The sequence below is a fragment of the Salvia splendens genome, chromosome 3 (assembly GCF_004379255.2).
Source record: "Salvia splendens isolate huo1 chromosome 3, SspV2, whole genome shotgun sequence".
In the NCBI taxonomy this organism is placed as follows: Eukaryota; Viridiplantae; Streptophyta; class Magnoliopsida; order Lamiales; family Lamiaceae; genus Salvia; species Salvia splendens.
The window spans coordinates 12,574,276-12,588,235 of NC_056034.1; the positions used below are offsets into that span (position 1 = coordinate 12,574,276).

General features: G+C 33.2%; 1 pseudogene; it reads right to left on the reverse strand.

The window, feature by feature from the left end:
• Positions 1-5,949: 5,949 nt before the first annotated feature.
• On the reverse strand, positions 5,950-8,756 carry LOC121793812 (annotated as a pseudogene).
• Positions 8,757-13,960: the final 5,204 nt, after the last annotated feature.

Sequence of the window (13,960 nt, forward strand, 5' to 3'; positions counted from 1 at the left end):
CAAAATATAATTCTCTATTATTTTTAAAATTAAGTAGTAATAAAAGAAATTCATTTTTTAAATTGTAGCATTACATTTCCTTATTAGTAAGCATATTGTGATACAATACCAAGAATAAATGGAGTATATATTAAAACTGAATTATCTTGACAAATTATTAATTATTACTACTTTATTTTTTTAAATGAGTGAACTACGGAAATGATCTCTAAACTATGCGTTTTGCATGCAAACAGTCCATGAACTAAGGTGTAATCACATTTTGGTACTTTTTCACTATTTATCATAATTTTGTACCAAAAATGCCCCCAAGGCGCGAAGAACATTTTTAGACTTTCATATCTCTTTCTTGAGCATTAGATATAATATTTTTTTTATAGTTTGAATAACTGAAATGATATTTTTCACTTCACTTTTTCAATCACTGTATGCCAGATCATCTTTCTCTAAAACTTTTAGAAAGTAAAAAATTGAATAAAAAGTACTATGAAATTCTTAAATATATTAATTGTAAAAATTAAAATTATAAATTTAATTATCAAAATAATTTGTAGCTAACTTTAATTTTGATTGTGATTTGATTATTTGACGTGAATGAATAATAGGCTCAGTTTGATGTGCCACGGGTTTAAAAAAATGTAATGGAAAGTGAATGAAAAAAAGATAGTGGAATGTGAATGCAAATTAGTTTTATAGTAATACTTATGATTTTTGAGGTTATAAAATTAGGGGAGCGTTATTCTCCTATTCATCCCTTAGATCCTTTATTCTTCTTAATATGGGCCGTTAGATCTCATTCATCAACGGTCCAGATGATCTGCATTATTACACTATAATGGTGCATTATTAGTCGGTGTGCATTATTCAACTGAAAATCTGCATTATTACACTATAATGGGGCATTATTAGTCGGTGTGCATTATTCAACTGAAAATCTGCATTATTACACTATAATGGTGCATTATTAGTCGGTGTGCATTATTCAACTGAAAATCTGCATTATTAAACGACACGTGGCACCAATCTAACCGTCGGATGACAAAATCGTGAGGCTGAGATTAAAAAGAACAAAGAACAAAAGATACAAAAAGGAAATGAATACATCCCTATAAAATTATAACTTATGTTTATTATGGTTTTTTACTTTAGACCATCTCCAATCATACACCAAATCTCATTTTTTATGTAAAAAATTTCTCGAAGCATACTGCAATTAAACTCAACTCATTTTTGTGGTTTTCCACGGAACAACATTAAATATATATGGAGCTACTGCAAAAAATTTGTGAGACATATACTCAAAAATGGTGTAAATGATTAGAGTAAATATCACCTTTTGGTGTGACATATACTCAAAAATGATGTTGAAGTTTGGAGATGCCTTTATAGATTTTAATTTTCAAGTTATGTAATTTTTGCTTAATAAATGATAGTACTATGTATAGGGTCATGATAATCTACAAACCCTCTATAATACAAACTATACAAACTTTAGGCGTTGACATTGTTGACATTCCCCCAGTGACAGAATTTGTATTAGGCGTTGACATTGACATTCCCCCCAGTGACAGAATTTGTATTAGGCGTTGACATTGACATATGAATCTCATTGCAAACCGTTGATTACTTACAAGGAGTATGTAGGATTAAAGTTTGTAGTTTGTATTATAGATAGATGTTTGTATTTGATCACACCTCACTATCTATATATATTAATAAGTAAGTTTCATTATATTATTTAATTTTATATAAATTATTGATAAAGTCTTGTGAAATCAAGGATTTTAATACTCCTATATTTTAGAAATAATTATTAATTTTATGTACCAGAACATGTTATGGTATATCATATTCAGGAATAAAGAGGGAGAAATTAGTGAGAAGGCTATGTGGCATTACATTTCCTTATTAGTGAGTAGGTTGTGATATAGTAACACCAAGATTAAATATATATTATATTTAAAATTAGTTATAAAATTTTAAATATACTCCGGTAAATAATTAAATTTGAATTGTTTTGACAAATTATTATTATTACTATTATTATATTATAGTATCAATTTCACTATAATTAAACAATAAATTAATCTGTAGTTTAACTATTTGAATTGTTTTTTATATCAATATACTGTTATATTCGCACGTATTTTATTCACCAGTTACTTTAATAATAGGATAAGTTATAGTATAAATTAAATTAGTTTAAATTAAATAAGTGAAGCTAAACATAAGTAACCTCTAATAATAGAATTGAAATATCATGAGCATATTTTATTATGACTTCAAAATTAATTATACAATACATATTAAATAATCCGAATAACTTTTATTACCTCATTTTGAATAATTAAAATATGTGCGTGCTTGCTTACAAATAAGTGCATATTGATTACTAAATAATTTCATAATAATTAAAGATTAGTATAGTTAAAATTGATAAAAAATAATTAAATTATGTAACTAAAGCCTATGGTTCAATGTTTTTTAAATATAGGCCGTGGGAAATAACTAGGAAAAAGTATTTTTTTTCATTAGAGTTGGATTTATTGATTTTAAAGTGCCTTAGGGTTGGATTTATTAATTCTCCAATAAGTCAAGAATGAAGAATGGAATTTGAAGTCCAACTTGTCATATTATTGGTTGGATACAAATATACAATTACTATTTATTTAAGATACATTCTACTACATAAGTAAATATATTATACTACAAAGTAGTAGTATTTAATATCTAAGGATATATTAGTCTTTAAAAAATTGTTACTCTCTAAATACATAAATTTCAACAGAGCATTAATTACACATAATTTTAATAATATTTTAAGATTATGGCTTCATCACTCTTCAAATAATCCACTGAATAATACATTTGACAATATTTAGTCAATAAATGTCAAGTTTAAGTGGATTAATTGTTTGGTATTCATTTGTCGGTTTGGTTGACAATTCAAATGAAATTCTAAAATTGTACCATCCTGTCCCACCTTAGTTAATTAGGTATTTAATTCTTTTTCTACAGAGAAATTAAGAAATGGTTGATTGGAGGTTAAGTGAAAAGGATAAATATGAATCAGAATAAAGTACGTATGAGAAATAAAGAAAATAATTTTTTTACTAAAAAATGAAACAATTCAATTTTTTGGGCGGTCTAAAAAGAATATTCCATAATTCAACTATCATGAGAGGAAGAGAATACTACGTACTATTAGTTAATATTTTAAAAAATAGCCGATGGTTAGAGCATCTACAACGGTGAGCCCAAGCTCTCCGTCCGTCCTTGCCGCTGGCAAGGACACGCTTGTCCGCAGCTGCGCTCTTGCCGCTGGCAAGGACGTGCTCTTAGCTAAAGAGCATGCCCGTGCCAGCGAGCAGGGCGACGTGGCGTGTTTCTATTGGGCGTTGTCATTTTCTTTTTTTCTTTTTTTTTTAAAATCGAAAATAATACCAAAAATTAAAAAAAATGGATTCCCAAAAATATAGCCGTTTTATTACCGTTTTTTTGAATTTTTTTTTAAAAAAAATTAATCCCAAAACTATCTATAAATACACACATTCATCATCCATTTGGACGAAATTCGGTCACTTATGAATTTAATTATGTAATTTTTAATTTTTAGAATTTTAATTACGTACTTTTTAAATTTTTGGATTTTAATTATGCAATTTTTATTTTTTAGGATTTTAATTATGTACTTTTTATTTTATTTGTAATTTGTAATATTATTCCGGATATTTTTAATGCATTTTAATTTTGCGGAAATGTTTTTATTCAAATTGAATAATAGAATGGTGGGGCCCTTGTGCTCGTCCTTGCGGAAGAGCACGGCTGTGGGTGTTGTGCTCTTGCCTAAGGGCAGACAGAAAAAGTGGGGTCGGGCCCACAACCGTGCTCGTTGGCAAGAGCACGGTTGTGGATGCTATTATTGATAAGATATTTTCCCAATAGAATCGAACCTAACTTCAAATAATTTTAATATGATTTCGAGTTTCGGTTCAACTTTCGACTAACCAAAAAAATTATAATAAAATCCATATAATTCAAGATCGATTATAGAAATATATTTTGATTGATAAAGCAGTGCTACACATACTAGTTCTAGATAGAATACTTGTTTCTTCGCAATTTTTTGTTGATTTGCTTTGCTTATAAATCATTTTTTTGCTAGAACATTTTTTTCCATATGAAAACGTTGGTTTTTATCCACAGCTAACAAAATAAGTTTCGATTTCTCTAAATAAAAATCGAATTGCGAAAATTTTCACAATTCGATTCGATTATTTGATTTTGGTTATTCTCAATGATTTTATGACACACGTTTAAACTTGGTTTTCATTTTACCCAACCTAAAATTAAGATACATTCAAACCTACACACTATCAAAAGAGGGGAAATAATTTTTGAAAGTCCATCGACATAAAGTCAAGTGTCAGATTAGAATCTAGCATGGTTTTCATCAAAGTTTAAATATATAATCATTTATAAATATTAATAGTAGTATGCTTTAAATTAAACAACAACAGCTCCAATCCTATAAAACTAAGTAACTAACTGCTTAGAGCACCTGCAACACGTCCCGCGGGTGTCTCTTATTTCATCCCTCCAAGATGAGACGGACGCGAGACGCGTTGCAGCGTTCCTGTCTCGTCCCTGTCTAGCCGAGACGTCCGTCTCACCGAGACGGCTGGCGCGCCAGCTCGCCACGCGCCCGCGCGACGTGGCGCGCGCTGGAGCCACGCGTGACGCCCACTCGCCCGCCGGCTAGTGGGCTTCGTCACGCTGACGCAATAAATCATTTTTTTAAAAAAATCGAATTTAATAAAAAAAATTAAAAATTAAAAAACGGTGATATGACCGTTCAACGGTCATTTTATAAAAAAATTAATTTTTTTTCTTTCTTTATTCTATAAGTACTCATCTTTCACACACACAAATACACATCTATTCTTCTCAAATCATCTCTCTTTCCTCTCCAATTTTCATCTTAAATCATCTCTTTTATTCTTCTCCCAAATTTAATCCATTCATGGATCCATTTGAGCAAATGCGTCGAATAATGGAAAAATCGCTTGAAGAAGATCGATGTAGGGAGGCGGAGGAAGCCGTGCCGCCCCAACGACGATCCCGGACTTACATCCATCGTAACCGGGAGGAAGCCGCCGCAAGGTTAGTACGCGACTACTTTTGTGATAACCCGGTATGGGGAGAGACCTACTTCCGTCGCTGTTTCCGCATGCGGAAACCACTATTTCTGCACATCGCAAATACATTGGCAGCCCGGGAAGAGTTCTTCCAAGAAGGGTTCGACTCTGTTGGCCGTCCCAGCCACACGACGCTGCAGAAATGTACTGCAACAATCCGTCAGCTTGCTACTGAAAAAACGGCGGATTTGTTCGACGAATACCTCCACATTGGAGAAAGCACTGGGAAAATGTGCTTGATGAACTTCTGCAAAGGCGTCCGGGCAGCCTTCACCGACGAATTTCTCCGGAAGCCAAGCACGGCAGATTGTCAGTTTCTGCTCCACCTTCACGAAGAAGGACATGTGATTCTACCGCCCACGCCCAACTCCAAGATGATCTAATGGAGCACATTTGGGCAAACTTTGGCAACTAGTAGAGTGCACAGAAGAAATTAAATTATGTATTTTTAATATTTTTTTAGGATTTTAATTGTGTTTTTTAAATTTTTTTAGAATTTGAAGTTGTAATTTTATTTTATTTTATTTAATGAAGTGTGTTTTTATTAATTGAATTTGTTGGAAATAAAAAAAATGAAATTGAATGAATAGTTAAGGGATGAGATGGTTAAGAGACGGATAAGAGATGGAGGGTTGCAGGTACTGTATCTTAGTTAAGAGATGAAAGTGAAAAGTATAGTGGGACCCATGAATAGTTACGAGATGAGACGGTTAAGAGAGAAATAAGAGACATTGTCGCGGATGGCCTTAAATTCAGCATATTAAGCAATCACCCTTACATGCCAATTCAATAGTGCAATCTTCAACAAAAAAACATACAATCAGTTCTTCAAATACCTCAAGTCTCTATAATGAATTGAAATCGCATTTAAAATTAAACTTACTAATTCATAACTGATAGTGATTAATTAAAGTGGTGAAAAGACATTTTTATCCTTCTCAACTAAGTGAAGCACAAATTAAATCTAATCCACTTTGGAAAGTCCCTTGAGAAGATCCTTTGCATGAAGCCCAACACCATTTGCTTCTACCTTTTTCATCACCCTCAGCCTCTTGCATGATTCTGCAAACACCCTACATAAATCAACAAAAATTAATTTTATAAATATTTTATTATAAAATCAACAATGACACGACATTAGTACAAATGAAAATAATTGATTAGTCCTTGAATGACTCTGCAGCAAAGACAGGCGATGATTATTTATTAGAAAAAGGTAAAATAATAAATTTTCGACGGATTCTAAATGTTAGAGAAAGTGGTGGTCCAAACAGTCCTACAATAATCATAAGCAATGATGTTTCTATTGACTTGGAATTGTCATTGCACAAATTTGATCTCTCAATTTAAAAAACATACGTACTACTCCACTAAATTTATAAATTTGTCACTCATATTTTATTGGCAATTTATATAAATAATTGTACTCCCCTACTATATGTTATAGTCATATACCCAAAGTTTAATAGCAAAATTTTTTTTTATCCATGACAGCTAATTAAGATAGAAACAAAATAAAAATTGAGAATAGTGAAATAAATAGGTGAGAAGGACATACTCCCATGGAACATCTCCAAGAAGCATCCAGTCCCCATCTTTGTCCTCATAGATGGGAACAAATTCATAATTTTCTTCATCCTCCTTCAATGCTTCCCCTGTTCACATTTCTAATCAAATTCAAATATTTAGTTTCTAAAAATTTTAATCTATTTTCCAGACAATATGAAATTATCCGTTGTCTATTGTGTTTTAAACGCGCACGCCACATAAACCCTAAATGTACGTGTGGGACCGCACGTGTCACGGATCAATTAACTTGTCCCGAAATTGTCCGGGTTGAATTGATCCAGGACATTTAAGTATCAGACTCTATTTAATTTTTTAAACAAGATTTATAATACTCCGATTGAATTGGTTCGAGTCAATTAAATACCAGACTTTATCTATTTTATCGAACAAGATTTATAAGACTCGGTCTCATCTAAATCATCAAATGAAAGGAGGATGCTAGCAATGCCTATCACACGACTATAGTAGTCATAAATTAGTGCATGTACTTTCTCCGACAATAGCAAGACATAATTGAATGATATTAATTTATTTCTCTTCCTTCTATATTCATCTTCATATTTGTTTTCATCTTCGTGTCACAAGTTTATTCTTTTGACTCTAAATTCATGATTTTTCTTCTCAAATATGTTTCTACTTTTCTATTAACACTCACACTCTCTTTTATGTTTCTAATACTCTCATAGTCTACAACCAAACATACATTTTAATATAAAATGGGCATAGTGGAAAAAATAATGAAAATTACAATAGTTCAAGTTGAATAGTAGGCAAGAGAGAGAGTAAAAAAGAGTAGAAGAGAAAGAAAGTGGTATGCCATATTACTATAAATAGAAAGAATTTTATTTAGAGAAAATTATAGATAATTCAAATTTACTTTTATAATTACTCAAGAAATGTAAAAATAAGAGCAGTCCAAAATAAAGGAAAAAAGGGGATCTATTAGTTCTCAAAATTCCTAAAACATACTGTATAAAATCTTAAACTATCCGATCTATCCATACTAATTATCTTTATATATATACTTAGATTTTAGCCCATAATGATCTCATACTTTATTTATTATAGTCAGAGTATAATATATTTCAATAGCAACGATTAGTCTATCAACAAAATAAATCTAAGATGGAATAAATATATACTTCCGTGAATTAAGCATAAAATGTCCAATTTCGACATGTTATTACTGTTTATATTATGCTAAATTTAAATCAGTGCAATCATGACCATTCATAATATTAGGCCCACATATTGTGTAGTCACAATCTATGGCTATGATGAAATATTTACAATTTAATAATACATACTTTACTAATAAATCAATGTTTGAACCAAATTCATCAAAAATGCATTTTCGCATAAGAAAAAGAAAAAAACCTATATAAATTTAATATATAGGTTGTAACCATTTCACAAAATCAAGACAAAATCAACAATATATGGAAAAAAGATTAAATATGATCACGAAGCAATTCCCAACTGCATGAAGCATGATCAAAAACTACCAACACAATTAACATAAAAAAAACCACGTAAAAAAAAGCATAATCTTGAAAATCATAAATAAAAAGTTTAAATAAGAGAAATGAAATGAAACTCACCAATTCCAAAACAGCCAAACAAATCCTCAAGAGCCCTAACAAGCTCAGAATAGCCTTTGTGCATGGTCAAATCAACCTTCCTAAGAAAGGGAGCTCCATCCATGCTAACCTTCACATACATTTTCCCCTCATTGAAGCTGTTCTTGCGCCGGAACACCGCCACCGGGGGCCACCCAACCACCTGATTCTTGCACACCGCCGCCCTATCCTCACACTCCTTTCTCATTCTTCATCTCCACTTCCCCTCCGGGCAGCCCCAGCCGCAGCTCCGTCTCCAGTCCTCCACCGCTTTTCTCCATTTTCCGATTAATTAAGGTAAAGGGTTGATTGAAAAATATGTTAGTTCTTATACATGCAAGAAGAAACGACAGTGCCAGGTCAAAGGAGGATTAGTGGTCGGTCACATGAGAAATAATGGTGGGGAATTGATTGTTTCCAAAATTACCAAAATGGGCCGGCAAGATTAAAGTCTGGAGTTCGACAGATCGGACGGCTCATGATGCAACATTGCTTGGGAGGGCTTGATCGTGGCCGTTGATTGCGGGTCATGGGAAACATTGCATGTGATGGGCTTATTTGTGGTGGGTTGACAAAATAAATGGAAAATAGGGAATTGTATGGTTTACTTATTACTATGTGTAATGGAGTAGTCTGTTCATACTAATGTTATGTTATCCATCAAAAGATGGAATTAAAATACTTATTTATAAAATACTCGATAAACAATAATAGATGGTTTAATTAGCTTTTCTTCATGAGCATATATATGTGCTTGTACACTGAGATGTAATTTGAGAAGTATTTGGATGTTATTTCTCAGATAAATTTCTCTATATTTTAAAATGTCTTTATTGTTGTGTGGTGATTGGTAGTGCTAAGTTATGCCATTTTTGCTATTTTTCAAATAGAGGGAGGAGTAATTGAAATTCATACCAAATTAGGTCACTCGCCTTTATAAAGAGGTGAATAATAAGTGGTTAACCAAACTACTGAAATTTTTACACTATTTTAAGTCGTGCATTTAATAATTTGTAAGTTGTTTAAAGGGATTGGGGAAGGAATCAATTTAACAATTGAAGCATAAAACGTGAAAATGAGATGATGACATGAACAAATTAACACAACGTTTTAAGACAGATACTCCCTCCGTCCGCCATTATGAGTCTCATTTATGGGAGACACGAGTTTTAAGAAATGTTAAGAAAAGTGAGTGGAGAAAAGTTAGTGGAATAGGGGTCCCAGTTACATATATTAATTTTAAATGAAATGTGAGTGGAATGAGTTAGTGAAAGATGAGACATGCTACTATTTATGGTAAAGGTGAACCAGGACTTCTATTCGCGGACGGACTAAAATGGAAAAACGAGACTACTATTCGTGGACAAAGGGAGTAGTTTTTACTATAGAAAATGTAGATATACTAGTATAATTCTTTCAAGTAAAAACTCCTCTCCATTAGTCCATAACCAATAGTCATATTTTTCAATTCATCCATAAAATGTAGCCACTTTTTTTTATTTTGGTAAGTTTCTCCAAACGAAGTAGATCATATATTATATCTGGAGCTTTGAGATGTTGATAGTCCTGTCTGTTGATATAACGCGGTTTCACGTTATTAATCAATTGTAACTTCAGTCGTTCACGTTGAGTTGTAAAAGACGTGTTCCTACACAACTACGCCTTTATTTTTTGTCTGCTCTTTTGCTTCCAACCCCACTACTACTCTACTCCCACCACTAATATTGATTATTAGTAGTAATTTTGTGTTTTTGGATGATTTAATTAGTTGGTTGTGTGAGTATGTTTTTATTGAAAGATCATTAATCAAATCAATGGCAGATCTAGGTGAGGGTTGAGAAAACCCCATTAAATTCGATCTTTATAACTGACGCTAACCGTATTGGGATTAAATTTCGTTTCTTTGTCCATCATCCAATTGTCACTCACTGCTGCATTGCCTCTGCTTTCTGACGCTTGCGATGACTTTCTTCACTGTATCTGACTCCATGAGTTTTGTTTTTGGTGAATCATATTTAATTTTTTATAGAGTGATGCTAAATGGCCATAATGTGGCCGGCCATAAAAAGTTAATTTAGTCCATTTACATGTATAAAAAAATTAGAATTACCGATATAAACTTATATGTGTGTGAATAGACTTGCGAGTTGATACTTATCTTTGAATTCCATTACGTAAAACACATTAATATCACGAATTACTGTATACGTTGAGCAACAATCAAGAAATGACAGTAGTAATAAGTTGAGCAAAAACTACGAAAGAACAACACTAACATGTTGAGCAACATATAATGAAGATGATATAAAAGTAAAATCAAATAGTATTAAACCAAAAATTTGAAAAAAAATCAATTTTTTTTGTTATTTACTTAATTTATGGCTGGCCATAATGTGGCCGCATAGCATTATTCTTTTTTATATATTTTGTTAGATGATAATTTGTTCAAGGATAAAAAGGAAGCATGCGCATATCTCGAAACAACATTTGTAGACAGACAGCATATAGGTGCATTATTAAATCTTTTATATATTTGTGAACTCCAAGATAATGATATTATTAACTAGCAAATTACATAGTCAAGAAAGCTGGGTGAGATCGGATCCAAGATTATGTGTTTGTACACACGATCACTTTACCTTTGGCCATTAACTTTTACCCCTTTTGGCTTTTCTTCCATATCTAGGCCATTTATTTTATATTTTCCATATGGAGTATATGATAAATATGATTTAATTTTCTACACTACTAGTGTAGGGTGTTATATATCATGTAAAGTGTTATGCTAATTCGCATCTTTGGTTGTTTTTGTTGGAAAATGCATCCGATATATGACAAATTAAATGACAACATTGAATGAATTGGAGTCGATGATCAACTCGATGTAGATATAGAGGAAAAACCTAGCTATAGATAATGAAACAATTCAATAACAAAAATTAAAAGTGTCAAATAAAATGTAAAATAATTAATTGGTAATTATAAGTAATTAAAAACACATTTACAAAGTGTTTGTAGCAACAAAATTTGTGGTCTTGTTCCCTTCTTTGTCTGCCCTTGTTTTGCACATAGTGCAGACATGATGGGAAGCTATATCATGCTTGGTTGTTAACATTTAGACATCCATACTTTCTTTCAAAAGATATGCCCCAAGAATCTAATTATTTCTATTACCAAACCATAAAATCATTTTGAATATCTAAATAAATCAAGTCTTATTGTTTGGTCATATGGTTTTAAAGATTCTTGTGCAAGACTCTCCAAAATATGCACACGATCATGGCCACTGTGCACACTAGTTTAGTTTGTTGAATTTGAATCATTATTAAAATATAGTCATAATTATTGTTCTTCTTTACAGTTTACTAGCTAGTACTATATGTGAATATTATTCATTTATTTTTTACAATCATCGATACTCTTTCCCTTTGGTCAATTTGATACTCATGAATTGAGAAAATATATATGATCTACTTTTCATTAAACTTGTATTTATTAAATTCATTGAATTTTCATGTCTGATCATATCCATAAACCATCTAGAAAAATGAAGTCCACTCATAGACATATATGTCCCCTCATTAATCCCCATGAAATTTAGAACTCAGAAGTCTCTATCATTGACAAAAGAATGCATATGCACCACATTTTGGGGTGATACATGTGAAGATTTGTGATTCTTCAAGAATATATGAATCTGATTTCAAAACCTACATTGGAGCACATGACCATGCAAATGCAAGCAATGGAATCCAAGTAAGCTATGTGGATAAAAATAGTCCATAAATTTTATATCATGGGCCCCTCATTTAAGTTTTGTGTCAACACAAATGGAGGAAAAGCGGCAAAAATTCACACAAGCTCACAGATTTAGGGGATATTTTGACATATAATCAAATTTTTAGGTGTCCCATGTAAAATTCTGTGTGACAAAATATTAATTTATTTGTTGACTAACATCAATAAATTGTTGTGAAAATGAGATATACAAATCTTGCCGGGCGAAATTAGAATGGAAAATAAAACAAGGAAATTACACGGAAAATAACTGAACAAAATTACACGGAAAAACTTGTGGAAAGTGGTAAGCCGAGTCGAGGAGTCCTCTTTCCGCAAGACGAGATACGCCCCGATAGTGCTCACGGTTTGGCGTGTCGTCCCCAAAGATAAAACGGTTTCGTCTCTGAAGTAGCAGCACCGCTAGCAACAGAGCTCCGGCGAACGGGAGTAAGGCGGGGGCAGAGCTTCGACGGGGAAGATTATGCAGAGAGGGAGATAGCGCGTGTATGCAAGATGCTTGTGTATGTTCTGTCTAGAATGCAATGGATGCATGCCTATTTATAGGCCAAGTCCACGTGCAGGGCATTGATGGAGTCAACAGCCATTATGTGTGTCATGATGGCTTGACTGTAACCGCCGGGGGTTATTGACTGGTGTACTAGCCAGTGGGAGCTGAAGAGACACGATGCACATGGACATGCTACACGACGGGATACACCATGGACCGTCGGGGTCCATCGGGGACCTTTTGTCTCCCGTTATGCGTCGGGGTCCAGCGGGGACCTTTTGACTCCCGTCGTGAGTCGGGGTCCAGCGGGGACCTTTTGTCTCCCGTTGTACGTCGGGGTCCAGCGGGAACCTTTTGTCTCCCGTCATGCGCCGGGGTCCGGCGGGACCATGAAGTGGATTAGGACCCGTCGGGGATAGCGTGGAGTTTGGGGTGGTCTAAAAAGAACAAGCGAGGCTCGAACCACCCTCCAACGACCAGCTCAAAGACCACCCAAAGACCAATTGTCAAGGCACAAGGCACCCGGTGCACGGGTCGCGGGCGGGCGGCGGCGGCGCGCGCGTGTCGGCTCTGTCACCCGTCTTATTCCACGATAATTATTACACATGATAATTCATATGATTAAATACTTCATCAAAGAAGTTTATCATCCTCGATGTGGGATAATTAACACCTAGTTAATTAATCTCTTAGTCTTTTCACATAGCTCATTTTTAGCTTTATTGTGACAAAATTTAATGTATTATTTCTCACTCACCGGGAATCGGATTTGAGAAAATGAATATACTACGGTCATCTACTCAGAGCGTAGATCGACGTTATTGCATTTAATTTCACAAAATTAAATGTCTTGTAACATTTATTATTAGTCAAAAATCATTTAACCAAGCAAGATTCCAACATAAATTACTGTTGCGTTGAGTCTATTGACCCACCACAATATCAACAATAAACAATTCTGACAAATAGAAGATTGTATACAATTTTTGAAACTTCACCAATTGAAAGTTTGAAACCAATATTTGCAGCTGCCTTGTTGACTAGTTGTTGTCCATTATTTTGAGTCAATTGAAAATTTGAATTCAGGACTGAAGAAAAAGATTTTCAATATAACAACGTAACGGTTTGTTAAGAGAATTCTTCCCTCAACGTGTGATTCGACTGAGATAGAGATCTCCGGCGAAAGAATTACGGTAGTCGCGGGCTCTCCCCGACGATCACACCAAAACTAGGGTTTATGCAGAGAAACGAAAATACGATGAATAGAGAAAATAGGTTATTTCATT